Genomic DNA, 15,581 nt, shown 5'->3' on the forward strand with positions numbered 1-15,581 from the left:
ACAACTGAACTTATATTCAAGGTTTGTTTCTCTTCATATGTTTTACTGGTTTACATTTGTCTCAGCAACCTGTTGAATGATTCGTCTGCTTTCAAAACAAAATGACAACAGGATGAATGCACACACTTGAAAATACAATACATGCAATGTTATGCATCATAGTGATGCAACCTCCTTTCAGTTTCATACTGCATGTCAATTGAAATCCTTACTGAAATGCACACCTTCTCAAGATTGCGCTTGACTGGCGTGTCAGGCACTCAATTACAGCTGTTTTATCAAGACAATGTGTTCGTTTTGTAATATATAGTTCCGGTCTGGTGTGGCACCCCAGCTAACGCACAACGTTACCACAACGTTTCGTGTTAGCAGGGACTGTCTGCAGCGTGCTGGTGTGTCCCGGACTTTAGAGTAGAGAGACAGTTCAACTGCAAGTATGAGCGGCAGAAACGGATATTGCCTTCCCTTTAAGTAGAGGGTCAAGGACAGCCTCCCTGGCTTACGGCCATACTAGCCTGAATACGCCCGATCTCGTCCGATCTCGGAAGCTAAGCAGGCTCGGGCCTGGTCAGTACTTGGATGGGAGACCGCCTGGGAATACCAGGTGCTGTAAGCTTTTGCATCTTTTACACACCAGAGGGCGACAAATCACGAGTTTTAACTTTGGATACACGCAATTTCATCATTATTTCAGATTTGACTTCCCCAAATACACAGGCATACAATAGATCTTGTTCTCCAACGTAAACGGTCCCTAGTAACTAGGGTACATTCGTAAATAAATTGAGCATCATGGCTAGAAGTGACTAAATGTTGCCTAATCTTTCTCATCGAGAAATGACACAATTACAGCAACACAAAAAGGAACTCCACCGGACAAAGTTCAGTGCTCACAAGGAGCCTCATTCAACACACACGGTTCCATTCCCATTCATGCAAAGCACGAAAGTGTAAAACTTGGGAACATACTTGAGAGCAAAGATCATATTCAATCTCATTCAAGGCACGGATGTGAATGCAACGGGATGAAATTACTGAAATGATGCCTGCTCTCGAACTGTGATGATGGACTACCCGACTCGCCAATAATATTGGGTTCTGGTGTATTGAAATACAGGAGCTGCTGGATTTGTGTGTTTTCTTACCCCCTCACCATAGTTTGTCAAATGTTTAAACAACTGAACTTATATTCAAGGTTTGTTTCTCTTCATATGTTTTACTGGTTTACATTTGTCTCAGCAACCTGTTGAATGATTCTTCTGCTTTCAAAACAAAATGACAACAGGATGAATGCACACACTTGAAAATACAATACATGCAATGTTATGCATCATAGTGATGCAACCTCCTTTCAGTTTCATACTGCATGTCAATTGAAATCCTTACTGAAATGCACACCTTCTCAAGATTGCGCTTGACTGGCGTGTCAGGCACTCAATTACAGCTGTATTATCAAGACAATGTGTTCGTTTTGTAAAATATAGTTCCGGTCTGGTGTGGCACCCCAGCTAACGCACAACGTTGCCACAACGTTTCGTGTTAGCAGGGACTGTCTGCAGCGTGCTGGTGTGTCCCGGACTTTAGAGTAGAGAGACAGTTCAACTGCAAGTATGAGCGGCAGAAACGGATATTGCCTTCCCTTTAAGTAGAGGGTCAAGGACAGCCTCCCTGGCTTACGGCCATACTAGTTTGAATACGCCCGATCTCGTCCGATCTCGGAAGCTAAGCAGGCTCGGGCCTGGTTAGTACTTGGATGGGAGACCGCCTGGGAATACCAGGTGCTGTAAGCTTTTTCATCTTTTACACACCAGAGGGCGACAAATCACGAGTTTTAACTTTGGATACACGCAATTTCATCATTATTTCAGATTTGACTTCCCCAAATACACAGGCATACAATAGATCTTGTTCTCCAACGTAAACGGTCCCTAGAAACTAGGGTACATTCGTAAATAAATTCAGCATCATGGCTAGAAGTGACTAAATGTTGCCTAATCTATCTCATCGAGAAATGACACAATTACAGCAACACAAAAAGGAACTCCACCGGACAAAGTTCAGTGCTCACAAGGAGCCTCATTCAACACACACGGTTCCATTCCCATTCATGCAAAGCACGAAAGTGTAAAACTTGGGAACATACTTGAGAGCAAAGATCACATTCAATCTCATTCAAGGCACGGATGTGAATGCAACGGGATGAAATAACTGAAATGATGCCTGCCCTCGAACTGTGATGATGGACTACCCGACTCGCCAATAATATTGGCTTCTGGTGTATTGAAATACAGGAGCTGCTGGATGTGTGTGTTTTCTTACCCCCTCACCATAGTTTGTCAAATGTTTAAACAACTGAACTTATATTCAAGGTTTGTTTCTCTTCATATGTTTTACTGGTTTACATTTGTCTCAGCAACCTGTTGAATGATTCTTCTGCTTTCAAAACAAAATGACAACAGGATGAATGCACACACTTGAAAATACAATACATGCAATGTTATGCATCATAGTGATGCAACCTCCTTTCAGTTTCATACTGCATGTCAATTGAAATCCTTACTGAAATGCACACCTTCTCAAGATTGCGCTTGACTGGCGTGTCAGGCACTCAATTACAGCTGTTTTATCAAGACAATGTGTTCGTTTTGTAATATATAGTTCCGGTCTGGTGTGGCACCCCAGCTAACGCACAACGTTGCCACAACGTTTCGTGTTAGCAGGGACTGTCTGCGGCGCGCTGGTGTGTCCCGGACTTTAGAGTAGAGAGACAGTTCAACTGCAAGTATGAGCGGCAGAAACGGATATTGCCTTCCCTTTAAGTAGAGCGTCAGGGATAGCCTCCCTGGCTTACGGCCATACTAGCCTGAATACGCCCGATCTCGTCCGATCTCGGAAGCTAAGCAGGCTCGGGCCTGGTCAGTACTTGGATGGGAGACCGCCTGGGAATACCAGGTGCTGTAAGCTTTTGCATCTTTTACACACCAGAGGGCGACAAATCACGAGTTTTAACTTTGGATACACGCAATTTCATCATTATTTCAGATTTGACTTCCCCAAATACACAGGCATACAATAGATCTTGTTCTCCAACGTAAACGGTCCCTAGTAACTAGGGTACATTCGTAAATAAATTGAGCATCATGGCTAGAAGTGACTAAATGTTGCCTAATCTATCTCATCGAGAAATGACACAATTACAGCAACACAAAAAGGAACTCCACCGGACAAAGTTCAGTGCTCACAAGGAGCCTCATTCAACACAAACGGTTCCATTCCCATTCATGCAAAGCACGAAAGTGTAAAACTTTGGAACATACTTGAGAGCAAAGATCACATTCAATCTCATTCAAGGCACGGATGTGAATGCAACGGGATGAAATTACTGAAATGATGCCTGCCCTCGAACTGTGATGATGGACTACCCGACTCGCCAATAATATTGGGTTCTGGTGTATTGAAATACAGGAGCTGCTGGATTTGTATGTTTTCTTACCCCCTCACCATACTTTCTCAAATGTTTAAACAACTGAACTTATATTCAAGGTTTGTTTCTCTTCATATGTTTTACTGGTTTACATTTGTCTCAGCAACCTGTTGAATGATTCTTCTGCTTTCAAAACAAAATGACAACAGGATGAATGCACACACTTGAAAATACAATACATGCAATGTTATGCATCATAGTGATGCAACCTCCTTTCAGTTTCATACTGCATGTCAATTGAAATCCTTACTGAAATGCACACCTTCTCAAGATTGCGCTTGACTGGCGTGTCAGGCACTAAATTACAGCTGTTTTATCAAGACAATGTGTTCGTTTTGTAATATATAGTTCCGGTCTGGTGTGGCACCCCAGCTAACGCACAACGTTGCCACAATGTTGCCACAACGTGGCATGTTAGCAGGGACTGTCTGCGGCGCACTGGTGTGTCCCGGGCTTTAGAGTAGAGAGACAGTTCAACTGTAAGTATGAACGGCAGAAACGGATATTGCCTTCCCTTTAAGTAGAGCGTCAGGGACAGCCTCCCTGGCTTACGGCCATACTAGCCTGAATACGCCCGATCTCGTCCGATCTCGGAAGCTAAGCAGGCTCGGGCCTGGTCAGTACTTGGATGGGAGACCGCCTGGGAATACCAGGTGCTGTAAGCTTTTGCATCTTTTACACGCCAGAGGGCGACAAATCACGAGTTTTAACTTTGGATACACGCAATTTCATCATTATTTCAGATTTGACTTCCCCAAATACACAGGCATACAATAGATCTTGTTCTCCAACGTAAACGGTCCCTAGTAACTAGGGTACATTCGTGAATAAATTGAGCATCATGGCTAGAAGTGACTAAATGTTGCCTAATCTTTCTCATCGAGAAATGACACAATTACAGCAACACAAAAAGGAACTCCACCGGACAAAGTTCAGTGCTCACAAGGAGCCTCATTCAACACACACGGTTCCATTCCCATTCATGCAAAGCACGAAAGTGTAAAACTTGGGAACATACTTGAGAGCAAAGATCACATTCAATCTCATTCAAGGCACGGATGTGAATGCAACGGGATGAAATTACTGAAATGATGCCTGCCCTCGAACTGTGATGATGGACTACCCGACTCGCCAATAATATTGGGTTCTGGTGTATTGAAATACAGGAGCTGCTGGATTTGTGTGTTTTCTTACCCCCTCACCATAGTTTGTCAAATGTTTAAACAACTGAACTTATATTCAAGGTTTGTTTCTCTTCATATGTTTTACTGGTTTACATTTGTCTCAGCAACCTGTTGAATGATTCTTCTGCTTTCAAAACAAAATGACAACAGGATGAATGCACACACTTGAAAATACAATACATGCAATGTTATGCATCATAGTGATGCAACCTCCTTTCAGTTTCATACTGCATGTCAATTGAAATCCTTACTGAAATGCACACCTTCTCAAGATTGCGCTTGACTGGCGTGTCAGGCACACAATTACAGCTGTATTATCAAGACAATGTGTTCGTTTTGTAAAATATAGTTCCGGTCTGGTGTGGCACCCCAGCTAACGCACAACGTTGCCACAACGTGGCATGTTAGCAGGGACTGTCTGCGGTGCGCTGGTGTGTCCCGGGCTTTAGAGTAGAGAGACAGTTCAACTGTAAGTATGAACGGCAGAAACGGATATTGCCTTCCCTTTAAGTAGAGCGTCAGGGACAGCCTCCCTGGCTTACGGCCATACTAGCCTGAATACGCCCGATCTCATCAGATCTCGGAAGCCAAGCGGGCTCGGGCCTGGTCAGTACTTGGATGGGAGACCGCCTGGGAATACCAGGTGCTGTAAGCTTTTGCACCTTTTACACACCAGAGGGCGACAAATCACGAGTTTTAACTTTGGATACACGCAATTTCATCATTATTTCAGATTTTACTTCCCCAAATACACAGGCATACAATAGATCTTGTTCTCCAACGTAAACGGTCCCTAGTAACTAGGGTACATTCGTAAATAAATTGAGCATCATGGCTAGAAGTGACTAAATGTTGCCTAATCTTTCTCATCGAGAAATGACACAATTACAGCAACACAAAAAGGAACTCCACCGGACAAAGTTCAGTGCTCACAAGGAGCCTCATTCAACACACACGGTTCCATTCCCATTCATGCAAAGCACGAAAGTGTAAAACTTGGGAACATACTTGAGAGCAAAGATCACATTCAATCTCATTCAAGGCACGGATGTGAATGCAACGGGATGAAATTACTGAAATGATGCCTGCCCTCGAACTGTGATGATGGACTACCCGACTCGCCAATAATATTGGGTTCTGGTGTATTGAAATACAGGAGCTGCTGGATTTGTGTGTTTTCTTACCCCCTCACCATAGTTTGTCAAATGTTTAAACAACTGAACTTATATTCAAGGTTTGTTTCTCTTCATATGTTTTACTGGTTTACATTTGTCTCAGCAACCTGTTGAATGATTCTTCTGCTTTCAAAACAAAATGACAACAGGATGAATGCACACACTTGAAAATACAATACATGCAATGTTATGCATCATAGTGATGCAACCTCCTTTCAGTTTCATACTGCATGTCAATTGAAATCCTTACTGAAATGCACACCTTCTCAAGTTTGCTCTTGACTGGCGTGTCAGGCACTCAATTACAGCTGTATTATCAAGACAATGTGTTCGTTTTGTAAAATATAGTTCCGGTCTGGTGTGGCACCCCAGCTAACGCACAACGTTGCCACAACGTTGCCACAACGTGGCGTGTTAGCAGGGACTGTCTGCGGCGCACTGGTGTGTCCCGGGCTTTAGAGTAGAGAGACAGTTCAACTGTAAGTATGATCGGCAGAAACGGATATTGCCTTCCCTTTAAGTAAAGCGTCAGGGACAGCCTCCCTGGCTTACGGCCATACTAGCCTGAATACGCCCGATCTCGTCCGATCTCGGAAGCCAAGCAGGCTTGGGCCTGGTCAGTACTTGGATGGGAGACCGCCTGGGAATACCAGGTGCTGTAAGCTTTTGCACCTTTTACACACCAGAGGGCGACAAATCACGAGTTTTAACTTGGGATACAGACAATTTCATCATTATTTGAGGTTTTACTTCCCCAAATACACAGGCATACAATAGATCTTGTTCTCCAACGTAAACGGTCCCTAGTAACTAGGGTACATTCGTAAATAAATTGAGCATCATGGCTAGAAGTGACTAAATGTTGCCTAATCTTTCTCATCGAGAAATGACACAATTACAGCAACACAAAAAGAACTCCACCGGACAAAGTTCAGTGCTCACAAGGAGCCTCATTCAACACACACGGTTCCATTCCCATTCATGCAAAGCACGAAAGTGTAAAACTTGGGAACATACTTGAGAGCAAAGATCACATTCAATCTCATTCAAGGCACGGATGTGAATGCAACGGGATGAAATTACTGAAATGATGCCTGCCCTCGAACTGTGATGATGGACTACCCGACTCGCCAATAATATTGGGTTCTGGTGTATTGAAATACAGGAGCTGCTGGATTTGTGTGTTTTCTTACCCCCTCACCATAGTTTGTCAAATGTTTAAACAACTGAACTTATATTCAAGGTTTGTTTCTCTTCATATGTTTTACTGGTTTACATTTGTCTCAGCAACCTGTTGAATGATTCTTCTGCTTTCAAAACAAAATGACAACAGGATGAATGCACACACTTGAAAATACAATACATGCAATGTTATGCATCATAGTGATGCAACCTCCTTTCAGTTTCATACTGCATGTCAATTGAAATCCTTACTGAAATGCACACCTTCTCAAGATTGCGCTTGACTGGCGTGTCAGGCACTCAATTACAGCTGTTTTATCAAGACAATGTGTTCGTTTTGTAAAATATAGTTCCGGTCTGGTGTGGCACCCCAGCTAACGCACAACGTTGCCACAACGTTGCCACAACGTGGCGTGTTAGCAGGGACTGTCTGCGGCGCACTGGTGTGTCCCGGGCTTTAGAGTAGAGAGACAGTTCAACTGTAAGTATGAACGGCAGAAACGGATATTGCCATCCCTTTAAGTAGAGCGTCAGGGACAGCCTACCTGGCTTACGGCCATACTAGCCTGAATACGCCCGATCTCGTCCGATCTCGGAAGCCAAGCAGTCTCGGGCCTGGTCAGTACTTGGATGGGAGACCGCCTGGGAATACCAGGTGCTGTAAGCTTTTGCACCTTTTACACACCAGAGGGCGACAAATCACGAGTTTTAACTTTGGATACACACAATTTCATCATTATTTCAGATTTTACTTCCCCAAATACACAGGCATACAATAGATCTTGTTCTCCAACGTAAACGGTCCCTAGTAACTAGGGTACATTCGTAAATAAATTGAGCATCATGGCTAGAAGTGACTAAATGTTGCCTAATCTTTCTCATCGAGAAATGACACAATTACAGCAACACAAAAAGGAACTCCACCGGACAAAGTTCAGTGCTCACAAGGAGCCTCATTCAACACACACAGTTCCATTCCCATTCATGCAAAGCACGAAAGTGTAAAACTTGGGAACATACTTGAGAGCAAAGATCACATTCAATCTCATTCAAGGCACGGATGTGAATGCAACGGGATGAAATTACTGAAATGATGCCTGCCCTCGAACTGTGATGATGGACTACCCGACTCGCCAATAATATTGGGTTCTGGTGTATTGAAATACAGGAGCTGCTGGATTTGTGTGTTTTCTTACCCCCTCACCATAGTTTGTCAAATGTTTAAACAACTGAACTTATATTCAAGGTTTGTTTCTCTTCATATGTTTTACTGGTTTACATTTGTCTCAGCAACCTGTTGAATGATTCTTCTGCTTTCAAAACAAAATGACAACAGGATGAATGCACACACTTGAAAATACAATACATGCAATGTTATGCATCATAGTGATGCAACCTCCTTTCAGTTTCATACTGCATGTCAATTGAAATCCTTACTGAAATGCACACCTTCTCAAGATTGCGCTTGACTGGCGTGTCAGGCACTCAATTACAGCTGTATTATCAAGACAATGTGTTCGTTTTGTAAAATATAGTTCCGGTCTGGTGTGGCACCCCAGCTAACGCACAACGTTGCCACAATGTTGCCACAACGTGGCGTGTTAGCAGGGACTGTCTGCGGCGCACTGGTGTGTCCCGGGCTTTAGAGTAGAGAGACAGTTCAACTGTAAGTATGATCGGCAGAAACGGATATTGCCTTCCCTTTAAGTAGAGCGTCAGGGACAGCCTCCCTGGCTCACGGCCATACTAGCCTGAATACGCCCGATCTCGTCCGATCTCGGAAGCCAAGCAGGCTTGGGCCTGGTGAGTACTTGGATGGGAGACCGCCTGGGAATACCAGGTGCTGTAAGCTTTTGCACCTTTTACACACCAGAGGGCGACAAATCACGAGTTTTAACTTTGGATACACACAATTTCATCATTATTTCAGGTTTTACTTCCCCAAATACACAGGCATACAATAGATCTTGTTCTCCAACGTAAACGGTCCCTAGTAACTAGGGTACATTCGTCAATAAATTGAGCATCATGGCTAGAAGTGACTAAATGTTGCCTAATCTTTCTCATCGAGAAATGACACAATTACAGCAACACAAAAAGAACTCCACCGGACAAAGTTCAGTGCTCACAAGGAGCCTCATTCAACACACATGGTTCCATTCCAATTCATGCAAAGCACGAAAGTGTAAAACTTGGGAACATACTTGAGAGCAAAGATCACATTCAATCTCATTCAAGGCACGGATGTGAATGCATCGGGATGAAATTACTGAAATGATGCCTGCCCTCGAACTGTGATGATGGACTACCCGACTCGCCAATAATATTGGGTTCTGGTGTATTGAAATACAGGAGCTGCTGGATTTGTGTGTTTTCTTACCCCCTCACCATAGTTTGTCAAATGTTTAAACAACTGAACTTATATTCAAGGTTTGTTTCTCTTCATATGTTTTACTGGTTTACATTTGTCTCAGCAACCTGTTGAATGATTCTTCTGCTTTCAAAACAAAATGACAACAGGATGAATGCACACACTTGAAAATACAATACATGCAATGTTATGCATCATAGTGATGCAACCTCCTTTCAGTTTCATACTGCATGTCAATTGATATCCTTACTGAAATGCACACCTTCTCAAGATTGCGCTTGACTGGCGTGTCAGGCACTCAATTACAGCTGTTTTATCAAGACAATGTGATCGTTTTGTAAAATATAGTTCCGGTCTGGTGTGGCACCCCAGCTAATGCACAACTTTGCCACAACGTTGCCACAACGTGGCGTGTTAGCAGGGACTTTCTGCGACACGCTGGTATGTCCCGGGCTTTAGAGTAGAGAGACAGTTCAACTGTAAGTATGAACGGCAGAAACGGATATTGCCTTCCCTTTAAGTAGAGCGTCAGGGAAAGTCTCACTTGCTTACGGCCATACTAGCCTGAATACGCCCGATCTCGTCCGATCTCGGAAGCCAAGCAGGCTCGGGCCTGGTCAGTACTTGAATAGGAGACCGCCTGGGAATACCAGGTGCTTTAAGCTTTTGCACCTTTGACACACCAGAGGGTGACAAATCACGATTTTTAACTTTGGATACACACAATTTCATCATTATTTCAGATTTGACTTCCCCAAATACACAGGCATACAATACATTTTGTTCTCCAACGTAAACGGTCCCTAGTAACTAGGGTACATTCGTAAATAAATTGAGCATCATGGCTAGAAGTGACTAAATGTTGCCTAATCTTTCTCATCAAGAAATGACACAATTACAGCAACACAAAAAGGAACTCCACCGGACAAAGTTCAGTGCTCACAAGGAGCCTCATTCAACACACACGGTTCCATTCCCATTCATGCAAAGCACGAAAGTGTAAAACTTGGGAACATACTTGAGAGCAAAGATCACATTCAAACTCATTCAAGGCACGGATGTGAATGCAACGGGATGAAATTACTGAAATGATGCCTGCCCTCGAACTGTGATGATGGACTACCCGACTCGCCAATAATATTGGGTTCTGGTGTATTGAAATACAGGAGCTGCTGGATTTGTGTGTTTTCTTACCCCCTCACCATAGTTTGTCAAATGTTTAAACAACTGAACTTATATTCAAGGTTTGTTTCTCTTCATATGTTTTACTGGTTTACATTTGTCTCAGCAACCTGTTGAATGATTCTTCTGCTTTCAAAACAAAATGACAACAGGATGAATGCACACACTTGAAAATACAATACATGCAATGTTATGCATCATAGTGATGCAACCTCCTTTCAGTTTCATACTGCATGTCAATTGAAATCCTTACTGAAATGCACACCTTCTCAAGATTGCGCTTGACTGGCGTGTCAGGCACTCAATTACAGCTGTATTATCAAGACAATGTGTTCGTTTTGTAAAATATAGTTCCGGTCTGGTGTGGCACCCCAGCTAACGCACAACGTTGCCACAACGTTTCGTGTTAGCAGGGACTGTCTGCGGCGCGCTGGTGTGTCCCGGGCTTTAGAGTAGAGAGACAGTTCAACTGTAAGTATGAACGGCAGAAACGGATATTGCCTTCCCTTTAAGTAGAGCGTCAGGGACAGCCTCCCTGGCTTACGGCCATACTAGCCTGAATACGCCCGATCTCGTCCGATCTCGGAAGTTAAGCAGGCTCGGGCCTGGTCAGTACTTGGATGGGAGACTGCCTGGGAATACCAGGTGCTGTAAGCTTTTGCATCTTTTACACACCAGAGGGCGACAAATCACGAGTTTTAACTTTGGATACACGCAATTTCATCATTATTTCAGATTTGACTTCCCCAAATACACAGGCATACAATAGATCTTGTTCTCCAACGTAAACGGTCCCTAGTAACTAGGGTACATTCGTAAATAATTTGAGCATCATGGCTAGAATTGACTAAATGTTGCCTAATCTTTCTCATCAAGAAATGACACAATTACAGCAACACAAAAAGGAACTCCACCGGACAAAGTTCAGTGCTCACAAGGAGCCTCATTCAACACACACGGTTCCATTCCCATTCATGCAAAGTACGAAAGTGTAAAACTTGGGAACATACTTGAGAGCAAAGATCACATTCAATCTCATTCAAGGCACGGATGTGAATGCAACGGGATGAAATTACTGAAATGATGCCTGCCCTCGAACTGTGATGATGGACTACCCGACTCGCCAATAATATTGGGTTCTGGTGTATTGAAATACAGGAGCTGCTGGATTTGTGTGTTTTCTTACCCCCTCACCATAGTTTGTCAAATGTTTAAACAACTGAACTTATATTCAAGGTTTGTTTCTCTTCATATGTTTTACTGGTTTACATTTGTCTCAGCAACCTGTTGAATGATTCTTCTGCTTTCAAAACAAAATGACAACAGGATGAATGCACACACTTGAAAATACAATACATGCAATGTTATGCATCATAGTGATGCAACCTCCTTTCAGTTTCATACTGCATGTCAATTGAAATCCTTACTGAAATGCACACCTTCTCAAGATTGCGCTTGACTGGCGTGTCAGGCACTCAATTACAGCTGTATTATCAAGACAATGTGTTCGTTTTGTAAAATATAGTTCCGGTCTGGTGTGGCACCCCAACTAACGCACAACGTTGCCACAACGTTTCGTGTTAGCAGGGACTGTCTGCGGCGCGCTGGTGTGTCCCGGGCATTAGAGTAGAGAGACAGTTCAACTGTAAGTATGAACGGCAGAAACGGATATTGCCTTCCCTTTAAGTAGAGCGTCAGGGACAGCCTCCCTGGCTTACGGCCATACTAGCCTGAATACGCCCGATCTTGTCCGATCTCGGAAGTTAAGCAGGCTCGGGCCTGGTCAGTACTTGGATGGGAGACTGCCTTGGAATACCAGGTGCTGTAAGCTTTTGCATCTTTTACACACCAGAGGGCGACAAATCACGAGTTTTAACTTTGGATACACGCAATTTCATCATTATTTCAGATTTGACTTCCCCAAATACACAGGCATACAATAGATCTTGTTCTCCAACGTAAACGGTCCCTAGTAACTAGGATACATTCGTCAATAAATTGAGCATCATGGCTAGAAGTGACTAAATGTTGCCTAATCTTTCTCATCAAGAAATGACACAATTACAGCAACAAAAAAGGAACTCCACCGGACAAAGTTCAGTGCTCACAAGGAGCATCATTCAACACACACGGTTCCATTCCCATTCATGCAAACCACGAAAGTGTAAAACTTGGGTACGTACTTGAGAGTAAAGATAACATTCAATCTCATTCAAGGCACGCATGTGAATGCAACGGGATGAAATTACTGAAATGATGCCTGCCCTCGAACTGTGATGATGGACTACCCGACTCGCCAATAATATTGGGATCTGGTGTATTGAAATACAGGAGCTGCTGGATTTGTGTGTTTTCTTACCCCCTCACCATAGTTTGTCAAATGTTTAAACAACTGAACTTATATTCAAGGTTTGTTTCTCTTCATATGTTTTACTGGTTTACATTTGTCTCAGCAACCTGTTGAATGATTGTTCTGCTTTCAAAACAAAATGACAACAGGATGAATGCACACACTTGAAAATACAATACATGCAATGTTATGCATCATAGTGATGCAACCTCCTTTCAGTTTCATACTGCATGTCAATTGAAATCCTTACTGAAATGCACACCTTCTCAAGATTGCGCTTGACTGGCGTGTCAGGCATTCAATTACAGCTGTTTTATCAAGACAAATGTGTTCGTTTTGTAAAATATAGTTCCGGTCTGGTGTGGCACCCCAGCTAACGCACAACGTTGCCACAACGTGGCATGTTAGCAGGGACTGTCTGCGGCGCGCTGGTGTGTCCCGGGCTTTAGAGTGGAGAGACAGTTCAACTGTAAGTATGAACGGCAGAAACGGATATTGCCTTCCCTTTGAGTAGAGTGTCAGGGACAGCCTCCCTGGCTTACGGCCATACTAGCCTGAATACGCCCGATCTCGTCCGATCTCGGAAGCTAAGCAGGCTCGGGCCTGGTCAGTACTTGGATGGGAGACTGCCTGGGAATACCAGGTGCTGTAAGCTTTTGCATCTTTTACACACCAGAGGGCGACAAATCACGAGTTTTAACTTTGGATACACGCAATTTCATCATTATTTCAGATTTGACTTCCCCAAATACACAGGCATACAATAGATCTTGTTCTCCAACGTAAACGGTCCCTAGTAACTAGGGTACATTCGTAAATAAATTGAGCATCATGGCTAGAATTGACTAAATGTTGCCTAATCTTTCTCATCGAGAAATGACACAATTACAGCAACACAAAAAGGAACTCCACCGGACAAAGATCAGTGCTCACAAGGAGCCTCATTCAACACACACGGTTCCATTCCCATTCATGCAAAGCACGAAAGTGTAAAACTTGGGAACATACTTGATAGCAAAGATCACATTCAATCTCATTCAAGGCACGGATGTGAATGCAACGGGGTGAAATTACTGAAATGATGCCTGCCCTCGAACTGTGACGATGGACTACCCGACTCGCCAATAATATTGGGTTCTGGTGTATTGAAATACAGGAGCTGCTGGATTTGTGTGTTTTCTTACCCCCTCACCATAGTTTGTCAAATGTTTAAACAACTGAACTTATATTCAAGGTTTGTTTCTCTTCATATGTTTTACTGGTTTACATTTGTCTCAGCAACCTGTTGAATGATTCTTCTGCTTTCAAAACAAAATGACAACAGGATGAATGCACACACTTGAAAATACAATACATGCAATGTTATGCATCATAGTGATGCAACCTCCTTTCAGTTTCATACTGCATGTCAATTGAAATCCTTACTGAAATGCACACCTTCTCAAGATTGCGCTTGACTGGCGTGTCAGGCACTCAATTACAGCTGTTTTATCAAGAGAATGTGTTCGTTTTGTAATATATAGTTCCGGTCTGGTGTGGCACCCCAGCTAACGCACAACGTTGCCACAATGTTGCCACAACGTGGCGTGTTAGCAGGGACTGTCTGCGGCGCGCTGGTGTGTCCCGGGCTTTAGAGTAGAGAGACAGTTCAACTGTAAGTATGAACGGCAGAAACGGATATTGCCTTCCCTTTAAGTAGAGCGTCAGGGACAGCCTTCCTGGCTTACGGCCATACTAGCCTGAATACGCCCGATCTCGTCCGATCTCGGAAGTCAAGCAGGCTCGTTCCTGGTCAGTACTTGGATGGGAGACCGCCTGGGAATACCTGGTGCTGAAAGCTTTTGCATCTTTTACACACCAGAGGGCGACAAATCACGAGTTTTAACTTTGGATACACGCAATTTCATCATTATTTCAGATTTGACTTCCCCAAATACATAGGCATACAATAGATCTTGTTCTCCAACGTAAACGGTCCCTAGTAACTAGGGTACATTCGTAAGTAAATTGAGCATCATGGCTAGAAGTGACTAAATGTTGCCTAATCTTTCTCATCGAGAAATGACACAATTACAGCAACACAAAAAAGAACTCCACCGGACAAAGTTCAGTGCTCACAAGGAGCCTCATTCAACACACACGGTTCCATTCCCATTCATGCAATGCACGAAAGTGTAAAACTTGGGAACATACTTGAGAGCAAAGATCACATTCAATCTCATTCAAGGCACGGATGTGAATGCAACGGGATGAAATTACTGAAATGATGCCTGCCCTCGAACTGTGAAGATGGACTACCCGACTCGCCAATAATATTGGGTTCTGGTGTATTGAAATACAGGAGCTGCTGGATTTGTGTGTTTTCTAACCCCCTCACCATAGTTTGTCAAATGTTTAAACAACTGAACTTATATTCAAGGTTTGTTTCTCTTCATATGTTTTACTGGTTTACATTTGTCTCAGCAACCTGTTGAATGATTCTTCTGCTTTCAAAACAAAATGACAACAGGATGAATGCACACACTTGAAAATACAATACATGCAATGTTATGCATCATAGTGATGCAACCTCCTTTCAGTTTCATACTGCATGTCAATTGAAATCCTTACTGAAATGCACACCTTCTCAAGATTGCGCTTGACTGGCGTGTCA

The 15,581-nt window shown here is 43.3% G+C and overlaps 13 non-coding genes across 13 annotated transcripts; all 13 read left to right on the plus strand.

Annotated features, from left to right (window-relative positions):
* Positions 1-497: 497 nt before the first annotated feature.
* LOC136740832 (5S ribosomal RNA) lies at positions 498-616 on the plus strand. The gene has a single exon (XR_010813597.1). It is a non-coding gene; the product is annotated as a 5S ribosomal RNA (ribosomal RNA).
* Positions 617-1,671: 1,055 nt separating this feature from the next.
* Positions 1,672-1,790, plus strand: LOC136740921 (5S ribosomal RNA). Its single transcript, XR_010813681.1, has one exon. It is a non-coding gene; the product is annotated as a 5S ribosomal RNA (ribosomal RNA).
* A 1,055-nt stretch (positions 1,791-2,845) lies between these two features.
* Positions 2,846-2,964, plus strand: LOC136740833 (5S ribosomal RNA). The gene has a single exon (XR_010813598.1). It is a non-coding gene; the product is annotated as a 5S ribosomal RNA (ribosomal RNA).
* A 1,066-nt stretch (positions 2,965-4,030) lies between these two features.
* LOC136740834 (5S ribosomal RNA) lies at positions 4,031-4,149 on the plus strand. The gene has a single exon (XR_010813599.1). It is a non-coding gene; the product is annotated as a 5S ribosomal RNA (ribosomal RNA).
* A 1,055-nt stretch (positions 4,150-5,204) lies between these two features.
* On the plus strand, positions 5,205-5,323 carry LOC136740999 (5S ribosomal RNA). Its single transcript, XR_010813756.1, has one exon. It is a non-coding gene; the product is annotated as a 5S ribosomal RNA (ribosomal RNA).
* A 1,066-nt stretch (positions 5,324-6,389) lies between these two features.
* Positions 6,390-6,508, plus strand: LOC136740909 (5S ribosomal RNA). The gene has a single exon (XR_010813669.1). It is a non-coding gene; the product is annotated as a 5S ribosomal RNA (ribosomal RNA).
* A 1,065-nt stretch (positions 6,509-7,573) lies between these two features.
* LOC136741143 (5S ribosomal RNA) lies at positions 7,574-7,692 on the plus strand. Its single transcript, XR_010813893.1, has one exon. It is a non-coding gene; the product is annotated as a 5S ribosomal RNA (ribosomal RNA).
* A 1,066-nt stretch (positions 7,693-8,758) lies between these two features.
* LOC136741101 (5S ribosomal RNA) lies at positions 8,759-8,877 on the plus strand. The gene has a single exon (XR_010813854.1). It is a non-coding gene; the product is annotated as a 5S ribosomal RNA (ribosomal RNA).
* Positions 8,878-9,942: 1,065 nt separating this feature from the next.
* Positions 9,943-10,061, plus strand: LOC136741224 (5S ribosomal RNA). The gene has a single exon (XR_010813968.1). It is a non-coding gene; the product is annotated as a 5S ribosomal RNA (ribosomal RNA).
* A 1,055-nt stretch (positions 10,062-11,116) lies between these two features.
* Positions 11,117-11,235, plus strand: LOC136740923 (5S ribosomal RNA). The gene has a single exon (XR_010813683.1). It is a non-coding gene; the product is annotated as a 5S ribosomal RNA (ribosomal RNA).
* Positions 11,236-12,290: 1,055 nt separating this feature from the next.
* Positions 12,291-12,409, plus strand: LOC136741173 (5S ribosomal RNA). The gene has a single exon (XR_010813920.1). It is a non-coding gene; the product is annotated as a 5S ribosomal RNA (ribosomal RNA).
* Positions 12,410-13,464: 1,055 nt separating this feature from the next.
* On the plus strand, positions 13,465-13,583 carry LOC136741014 (5S ribosomal RNA). The gene has a single exon (XR_010813771.1). It is a non-coding gene; the product is annotated as a 5S ribosomal RNA (ribosomal RNA).
* A 1,066-nt stretch (positions 13,584-14,649) lies between these two features.
* LOC136741232 (5S ribosomal RNA) lies at positions 14,650-14,768 on the plus strand. Its single transcript, XR_010813974.1, has one exon. It is a non-coding gene; the product is annotated as a 5S ribosomal RNA (ribosomal RNA).
* The last annotated feature ends 813 nt before the right edge of the window (positions 14,769-15,581 follow it).

This window comes from Amia ocellicauda, unplaced genomic scaffold, assembly GCF_036373705.1.
Source record: "Amia ocellicauda isolate fAmiCal2 unplaced genomic scaffold, fAmiCal2.hap1 HAP1_SCAFFOLD_65, whole genome shotgun sequence".
NCBI classification, from domain to species: Eukaryota; Metazoa; Chordata; class Actinopteri; order Amiiformes; family Amiidae; genus Amia; species Amia ocellicauda.